Raw genomic sequence first — 9338 nt, forward strand, 5'->3', positions numbered from 1 at the left:
GTCCTTTCCCCCTTTTATTCTGTTTCCCCTTCTCCTTAAGAATAAATTGGCAGCCAAATCCCTCTTCACCAACAGAAGCATAACATGGGCTGGGTAATCAGAGCTCTGCTCAAGGGTGGAAAAACTTAGAGGGTGCCAACAACCCTCCAGAGTCCATCTCTGCCCACTCCATCCCCTTCATTGTGGTCTTGTCCCCAGGTGGGCTTCCTCTCCTTTGAGTAGCTTAGATGCATCTCGGTGGTCCAGGGCTCCACTCCTGAGAGCTCTCAAAAGAGCCTGCCGAGCCCCACTTTCCCCTGACTTTTACCACTTATCCCAGGTACAAATCACAGCTGCTGCTCCAGGCTTGGAACAAGCTAATCAGCCCATGTCTCACTGTTAGCCTGCAGAACCCAGCCCCAGACCAGTTTGATGGTACATAGCCATGCTTCATACCTCTGCACAATGACTGTTTGGAGCCACCTCTCAAAATTCCATTTTAAACAGCATTTCTATGAATAGAGGTGCCTTGGAGGGGTGAGTTGGTTTGCCACTGGGCTGAATATATCACTGCTCCATTTTGGAGATGGAAAAAACACCAACACAGTTCAAGAATGGTTACACATTTGAATGTCAAGGAGGAAGGGATATTTGATTGACTCATGTGGTCCTTATTCTCTGATTCATCACACACATTTCTGATTCCCAATAGCATCATTGAAAGTGTTACTGGGCAACACTTCAGGATGCCCAGTGCCTGCATGGTCCCCTGTGAGTCAAAGTGTTCAGTGGCCTGGAGTGGCCTGCAGGGGAATCCCTCATAAACTACCTTCCCTTGACAACATAATGTAATACAAGAAAAAAATCAGATCTGGAGCTCAGGGTTCCAATCCACCTTTGTTCCTTATCCCTGTGACTCTAGACAAATGTCAGCCTCTGGAGACAGCGTGGCACAAAGGGAATCAAAGGGCCTGGGTTCAAATGCTACTTGCCCCTTGCTACCTCTATGATCTAGGCTGAGTCAGTTCCCCCTTCTCTCTAAAATGAGGAAGTTTGACTCAATGACCTCCAATTTCCCTCTTAAAAATTAAGAAGCCAGACTAGTCACAGGGGCTCTTAACCTTTTTGCAGGTCCTGGACTCCTCTGGCAGTCAGTCTGGTGAAGCCTATGTGTCCCTTCTTAGAAGAGTATTTTAAGTGCATAAAATAAAATACAGAGGAATTACAAAGAACACCAATAAGATTGAAATATAGTTACCAAAGTACTTTTTTAAAATAGGTTCACAGACCCCAGATGAAGAGCCCCCCAGACTGAGTGGTCTCCAAGTTCCCAACTCCAGAAATAAATCCTACAATGTTTTGTGAAGTTTTTTGGCCTGGGCCAGCATCACCACACAGACAAAGCCCTGAGAGCTGTCAGAAATGATCATCTTTGCTATGGGGATGATGGGCCTGAATGCCTTTGGGATATTGAGATGTAAGCTCTCCCATGATGCCTCATCTATTTCTGTCCCCGCATGCCAAGTGCTTATTATAGGCTTTTCTTTTTTTTTTTTTTTTTTGGAGAGAGCTTCAAGATGCCACGCCATGTGTGTGGGTTTGTGTGTTTTTGTTTTGTGTGTTTTTGACTCCCAGCTTGATGAGATATTCACTCCTACGCATGGGATGGATTTTTCTAAGGCTTTTTTGCAACCTGTGAAACTCAAAGTCAGTCACATTACTGACCCAGTATCAGGGGGACCTCTTACCCATTTATCTGGGAGCAGTGACCCCCAGTGAATCCTGAGGCTACCAGGGTTAGACAGCCTAGGAGGTCAGTGAAACACCTGAGTGGCCCAGATAGGAGGCTGATCAGTGTCCAGATTTAGACCTACAAAGATATGTTGGTGGTGGGCCTTAAAAACACTTCCTGTTCCTGTGTTACCTTGGGAAGTTTTGTGTTTTATTGTAGTTGTGAGCAGGACAAAAAGCAATTTAACTCTTTTCAGGAAGCCTCTGGATGATGAAAAATATCTGGGGGGGAAGTCTACCGTGGCTCATGGTGCCTCTGACTAAACAAATAAAATCAAAGTAATGCAATGCAAGAAAACGTAATGAGTGAAATTCATTCTTTCTTTTTAGCTATCTTTACTAATGCCTTTTGTTTTTAGGTCACAGGTTTGGTTTGGGGGTTTTTTTGATTTTTTTTACACAGTTGGGGTAAGTGACTTGCTCAGGGTCACACAGCTAGTGTCAAGTGTTTGGTCTGAGGCCGGATTTGAACTCAGGTCCTCCTGACTTCAGGGCTGGTGCTCTATCCACTGTGCTAGCTAGCTGTCCATTAGGTCACGTTTCTGAATATACCATCCCACCCCTACATAACCCCTACTCCACCCCAAATTGAAATATCCCTTGTAACAAAGAAAAAGTTATGCAAAACTAATCAAAACAGTGACTGTGTCTGTGTATGCAGCATTCTATATCCATAGACCCCCACCTCTCTCCTGAGAAAAGATGACACTCATTCTTTGGAAGTTTCCTTTGTAGAGACAGAAATACCACAGACCAGGCAGCCCCAGGACCTAGGCAAGGGGGGGGGGGGCACGTGCTGGTATGATAAGAAGACCCCTTTGTAAAGTATGATTTAGGGGTCTAGAATTCAACAGTCCAAGAATTTACTATGTGCAAGACATTATGCTCGCAGCACAAAGATATAAAATGAAAAGCACTGTCTTCCCTCAAGGAACTTATATACTGGCTGGGAAAGGGATAGGGAAGGGGGTTGAAGGGATACAACATATATGTGGATAAGTATATGACAATTTGTGGAGAGAGACTTAGTAATTCAGGGATCAAGGAAAGATGTCAGAATATGTCGTGTGCATATGAAATCCCTGGCATCCCTCCCTCTGAGCTCACATGGATCAGATCAGATCTTGAGGGTAACTGACTCATAATATTCTGAGAAAATTTCTGAATACAGGTCTCAGTTTCCATAGATGTGAGTGAAAAAAGAAGGCCTTTAGATCCCATATAAGCACTCAAGGTAATATGCATTTATAGGGTACTGGACAGCTTTTATTTAACCCCACAAATTATGTGGAAACACCAGGGATTCCCAGTAGCCCATAAGCAACACAGAAACCATGTTAAGAGACTTACAACAAATTATATACCAACACATTTCTCATTTAATGACGTTTATCATTTTAATACAGGGTCCTAAAATCCTCTAGATTTTAGTATCGTCGTATGGTTTGAAATTCCCTCAGAAAACAACTGAGCTGGGGGATGCCAATGGAGCAAAGACATCACACCTGCTCCCACAGTCTAGCAAGTCCTTCTTTCCCAGAAGATAAAGTACCTTCCCACACCAAACATGTAATGCCCCCTACATACTTTGGACTCTTCACAAAAAAGAAATAAACATGCTTGTGGCTGCTAAAAGTCAGCTTCCTCATATCCAGTGAGTTTCTCTTTCACCCCACTCTCATCCTCTGAATGTGTGACCTCCTCCAGGAAAGATCTGAATTGAGAGGTCTTTTTTTTGAATATTTTTTTTTGTTAGGCAATTGGGGTTAAGTGACTTACCCAGAGTCATGCAGGAAGGGTTTCTTTTTTGACAAGAACTGCTGAGAAATCTGAAAAGCAAGTTGGCAGAATTTAGATTTAGATTAATATCTTATATCGTATGCCATAATAAATTCAGAATAGATAAGATACCTGAAAGGCCAGATCATTGAAAAATGACAGGAGAACGGAAGGAAGTACTTTTAACAACTGTGAACAAAGGGAAAATTCTTGATTAAACAAGGTCTAGATAGGGGAGATTATAAAAGACAAAATAGTTTTGATTACAAAAATTCAAAAAGCTTTTTTGTGCAAAAAATGATGAAGAGAGAGTGAGATGCAGGTGAAAGTAGCTGTGAAGTTCCACCTCCCACCTACCAGAGATGGTACCAAAGGCAAATGTTGGAGGGGCTACAGGAAAACGGGAAATTAATGCACAGCTGGTGACGCTCTGAAATGATACAACTGTTCCGCAGTTCCTACGATGCTTCTTAGGGGAGAAGACGCCCATGGCCAGGAGAATGAGCCTAAGCCATGCCCTGGCTTTCTGGAAGACCTGAACCTTGAAGAACATATTCACACAGAACCGAGCTTAGGTAAAGACCAAGTGACTGTTCAGCCTTCCCACAAAATGTTTCATGGTCTTTTAATATGTTTTTACATATCAACCTCCCAAGAGAAGAAAATAGTAGTTAGGGCTTACTGTTTCAGGTTTTGTCTTTGTCAATGTGCATTTCTGAGGTAGCCTGCTAGGTAGCTTGATAGATAATATAATGGCCTGAGTTCAAATCCTGCCCAAGACACTTATTAGCTATGTGACCCTGAGCAAATCCCTTGACCTCTCTCAACTTCAGTTTCTACACCTGTAGAGAGGTGGTGCAGTAGATAGAGCACTGGGCCTGGAGGTAGAAAGTAAGCAGGACATGAGTTCAAATCTGACCTCAGACACTTACTAGCTGTGTAGCTCTGGGCAAGTCACTTCACCCTGTTTGCCTCAGTTTCTTTATCTGTAAAAAGAGCCACAGAAGAAAATGACAAACCACTCCAGTATCTTTGCCAAGAAAGCCCCAAAGAGAGTCACAAAGAGGCAGACACAACTGAAACAGCACAACAAATAGATGTAATATTTGAGGTGTCTAGATATACACAGGGCAGCTGGGTGGCACAGTGGATAGAGCATCAGACTTGGAGTCAGGAACATGACTGAAAAACAATTCACACACAAAAAAAGCATATACATACATAAGATACAATATAGAGTAAGATCGAAGGTGTCTATATACAGATAAAAGATATAATATAGATGTAATATATATGGTATCTCTATATACAGATATAATATATAATACATAAGGTGTATCTACATACATACATAAAATATAAGATATAATATGGATGTAATATGTAAAGTGTCTATATGTAAGATACAGATAGATGTGCGATATAAGGGTCTCTAGATCCACATATGTATACTATACATCCATGGCTTGTTTGTACGCCATTGTCAACGTGCTTTCTGCCATCAGACTGTAAACTCCTGAGAGTCAGGACATTTTCACTTTTCTTTATATCCCCAATGATTAGCTACAGTGCCAGGCACATAACAGGCACTAACAACCTCCTAAGAAATGCCATTTGACTGACCTTATATCTACTTTGTTCCTTGAATCTATCTAGAAGGGATCCTGATAACCCCTTTTGGGGAGACCCTCAACACTAGCCCTTCTCAAACTTTTCTGTAGAGATCTTCCCCAGAGTTCTCCTCTGGAGTAGAAGAAGCAGACAAACAGACAGAAATTTGGCCCTGGGCTGCCTTCCTGTCAGGACTGACCCAATCTTTGTGAGTTCAGACCCAGGAGCCCTAAGTGGGAGACGCCCCCTGGCCCCAGTGGGTTTTTGTTGTTACACTCTCTTACTTCCTCAGTTAGTTTCTGGGTCATTACCAATTAGCAGTTACCTCTATTGACATTTCCAGTGATGATAGCTGTGCACACACAAGCCATGGGCATGTGATTGTGTGATTGTGTATGACTGTGTGTGCGAGTGTGTGTGTGTCCCACATAGACCATGACATATCCTCGCCCATCATAAAGCATATCTAAACACACACACACATGCACACACGCATATGCACACACACGTACACAGAAGATCAAATTGGCTGCTAATTCAAGAGTATGCTGATGTGGCTAAACCCTCTGCCAGTCCAGAACATTAGCCAGATGGGGTGGAGATGCATGTGACAGTATCACTTGGGGGAGGCGGCTTGCAAGAGCTTTGTGGCTCTGCAGAGGGCTGGGGGGAGGGGATGACAGCTGACCCAAAGGGTCTGGGCAGCTTCCTAAGTCCCAGCAGCTGAGTTTTAACTTAGAGAAATACTACCTCATCTGGGGTGAAGATGGTTAATGGCTCCTGGCTCCAGGAGGTCCATCCAAGCTACTGCTATAATTGGAGACCCTAGCGAGTAAGTTCTACTCCAATCCACTTAAGGGACTGCTAATTTAGACTCTGCATGTATTTGGAGAAGTCTGATCTGCGGTAGTCAATTTTTCCTATGACAAAATTGGTATTTGGTGCATTTTCCAGAACTATGATGGGAAGGTTTTCAAGGCTACCCTGAGTTTTAATACAGTTGTCAAGTCCTTTTCTAAGTGAACTAAGGCTAATGTTTAAAGAAGATGGCCTAGCATAGTGGGGAAAGACTTAGGAGACCCATAGAATCATAGGACATAGGGCTGGAAAGGACCTTCAGAATCACCTGGTCCAGCAGAGGGGTTAGGGCAATAAAAGGATTTGTTCTGTAAAGTTTGGATTCAGTCAAACGGTCACACTTGAGGACCTAGAGGGCCACATGTGGCCTCAAGGCTGAAGGTTCCCCACCCCAGAGCTAGAAAAATGGAGTTGAGAATCATCAGCATAGAAATGATGGTTGAAACCAAAGACACTCATAAGATCATCAAGTGAAGTGGTATAAGGGGAGAAGGGAAGAGGATCCAGGACAGAGCCTTGGGAGACCCCCAGTGTTAGTGACCTGGAGGAAGATCCAGCAAAGAAGACAGAGTAGGAGGAGAACCAGGAGAGAAAGAGGTGTGTCACCAAAACCTAGAGAGAAAAGGTGCTCAACTGTGTCAAAGTCTGCAGAGAAGTCAAAAAACAGAAGGACTAAGAAAAGACTGTTAGGTTTAGCAATTAAAAGGTCACTGTTAACTTTGGAGAGGACCTTCCCTTAAAGGCCCAGGATCATCCAAGGCCCAATAGCTACTGAGACAACTCTTGGGCTTCTCAGACTGCCCAGCTGGAGAAGCATAGCCTTCCCCCGCTTTCTCTTCAATCCATGAGCCTGAGATGGAAGAAGGGGAATGGTCATGAAGGCTCCTTCCTCCTTTCCTTTTTACAAACCCCAGAGGTATGACTAATCCAATAGAGACAACTAGGCAACGGATAGAGCACTGGACTTGGAATCGGGAAGACCTAGTTTCAAATCTTATGTCAGACTTGTACTCGCTATGCAACCTAAAAGTAAGTCACTTAACCCCTGACACAATTTTCTTATCCTTAAAATGGGAATAATAATAGCATTTACCTTCCAGGTTGTTGTGAGGATAAAATGAGGTGATGTTTGTAAAGTGCTTTTGCAAACTTTAAAGTGCTCTATATACACTAGCTAACCAAATTACGGAAGGTTTGTTATTTGTTCTGCCCAGTGCTAATCACTGAAGACACAGAAAAAGACAAAAACAGTCAGTACCCTCAGCGAGCCCATATCTGATAGGAAAGATAATATGCAAACAACTTTTTTGCCTATGACCTATGGCTTAAGACTGGGATTCTTAACTTGGGGTCTATGAATCACCCATTTCAAGGAGTTTGTGAACTTGGAGAAGAAAAATAAAATCTTCATTTTTCACTAACCTTTGGCTTCCTTTGTAGTCCTTTGTATTTTGTTTTATATGTTTAAAAACATGATTCTGAGAAGGGGTCCATAGGCTTCACTAGAGTCTGCCCAAGGACTCCAGGACCCCAAAAAGGCAAAGAACAAATCTGGTGCAGATCTGAGGATGTACACACAGTAAAGTTTGTGTTTATTTGGCATTTTATTCTGTTATCAAGAACTATGAGATCACAACGTATTAAGTGTCTTAGTACACTGGAAAGTGGACTGAGAATTTGACAGACTTGGGCATTCTGATCAACATAATGACTTGATGAAACATTCTATTCACCTCCTTGTAGAGAGGGGTTTTTTTTCTTTTTTGATTAGTTGTGGAGGGAGGGAAAGAAAATAGATTAGATTTCTGATGGTTGAAAGATAAAATTTAAAAAAAGAAATAGAGAAGGGGGAAGGGGCAGAGGGGGAGTGAGGCAAGGAAAAGAGAAAAGAAAGGGGAAGGAAGGAAGGAAGGAAGGAAGGAAGGAAGGAAGGAAGGAAGGAAGGAAGGAAGGAAGGAAGGGAGGGAGGGAGGGAAGGAGGGAGGGAGAGAGGGAAGGGAGGGAGGGAAGGAGGGAGGCAGAGAGGGAAGGGAGAGAGGGAGGGAAGGAGGGAGGGAGAGAGGGAAGGAAGGGAGGGAGGGAGAGAGGGAAAGAAGGGAGGGAGGGAGGGAGGGGGGAAGGGGGGAGGGAGGGAGGGGAGAAGGGGGGAAGGGGGGAAGGAAGGAAGGAAGGAAGCAAGGAAGGAAGGAAGGAAGGAAGGAAGGAAGGAAGGAAGGAAGGAAGGAAGGAAGGAAGGAAAAGTCTGAGATTGTGTAATATTCCTGAGGGGTGGGAACCAGATATAAAAAGCAGAGGTCATATTTTCAAAACTGATCAACATTCTGTTTCATTTCTTAGACTACACTGAGCCCAGGAATCAAAGGAAAAGCCATATACGAAAAGAAACACCACGGTTGTGGGCAGGGAAAGCTGCCAACCCCTGGTGTGTTCACACTGAGGCTGGCTCGAGTGTTTGTGGACTTTTGGCACCACCTTGTGGCCACAACAGATATTACATAACAGGCACCTTTACACCCCTTCGGTGACAGCTGTCTCCCTGTATGATTGAAGGAGGTTCTGCTGAGCCATTTACGCTGGAATGCTGAAGAATAGGGATGAGGGTCCTGAAATATTGTGGGGATAAGGGTATGTGCTTCATATAGAAGACAGTGACACTAAACTTCTAGGATGCTAACTACCTCTACTTCCTCACCCTTCACTCCCTCCTTAAACCTTTTCAATGACTATTGATTTTAAGATTTTATTGAAACTTCTCTCTCCAGGATCACTAGTGATCTCTTTAATTGCCAGATACATTAAATGACCTTTTCCAATCCTCATTCTCTGTGACCTCTCTGCCGCCTTTAACATTGCTAACCACCCCTCTTCTGGATAATTTCTCCTTTCTTTGTTCATCATTTTCCTCCCATCCCCTAATCATGCATGTATGTCCCCAAGGCTCTGTTCCCTGACCTCTTTTGTCCTCTCTTTACATTCTGCCTAGGTGAGCTCATCTATTGCCACAGTTTCAATTATTATCTCTATATGGAATTGATAACTAAGCTACACACACACACACACACACACACACACACACACACACACACATTCACCACTTGAGTTTCTGTCCCACAGCTATGACTGCCTGCTAGATGTCCTACCAGCATTTCAAACATAATCTATCCAAGATCAAACTCATCACCTCTATCATAACAGCCTCCTAACTGGTCTCCCTGACTCCAATATCTCCCTCCTCCAACACATCCTTCACAGAGTTGAAAAACAAAATAATCTTCATAAGGCATAGGTCAGAGTATGTCTCTTCTTTGCTAAAAAAAAAA

Source organism: Phascolarctos cinereus, unplaced genomic scaffold (assembly GCF_003287225.1).
Source record: "Phascolarctos cinereus isolate Bilbo 61053 unplaced genomic scaffold, phaCin_HiC Scaffold_726;HRSCAF=1367, whole genome shotgun sequence".
Classification (NCBI taxonomy): domain Eukaryota; kingdom Metazoa; phylum Chordata; class Mammalia; order Diprotodontia; family Phascolarctidae; genus Phascolarctos; species Phascolarctos cinereus.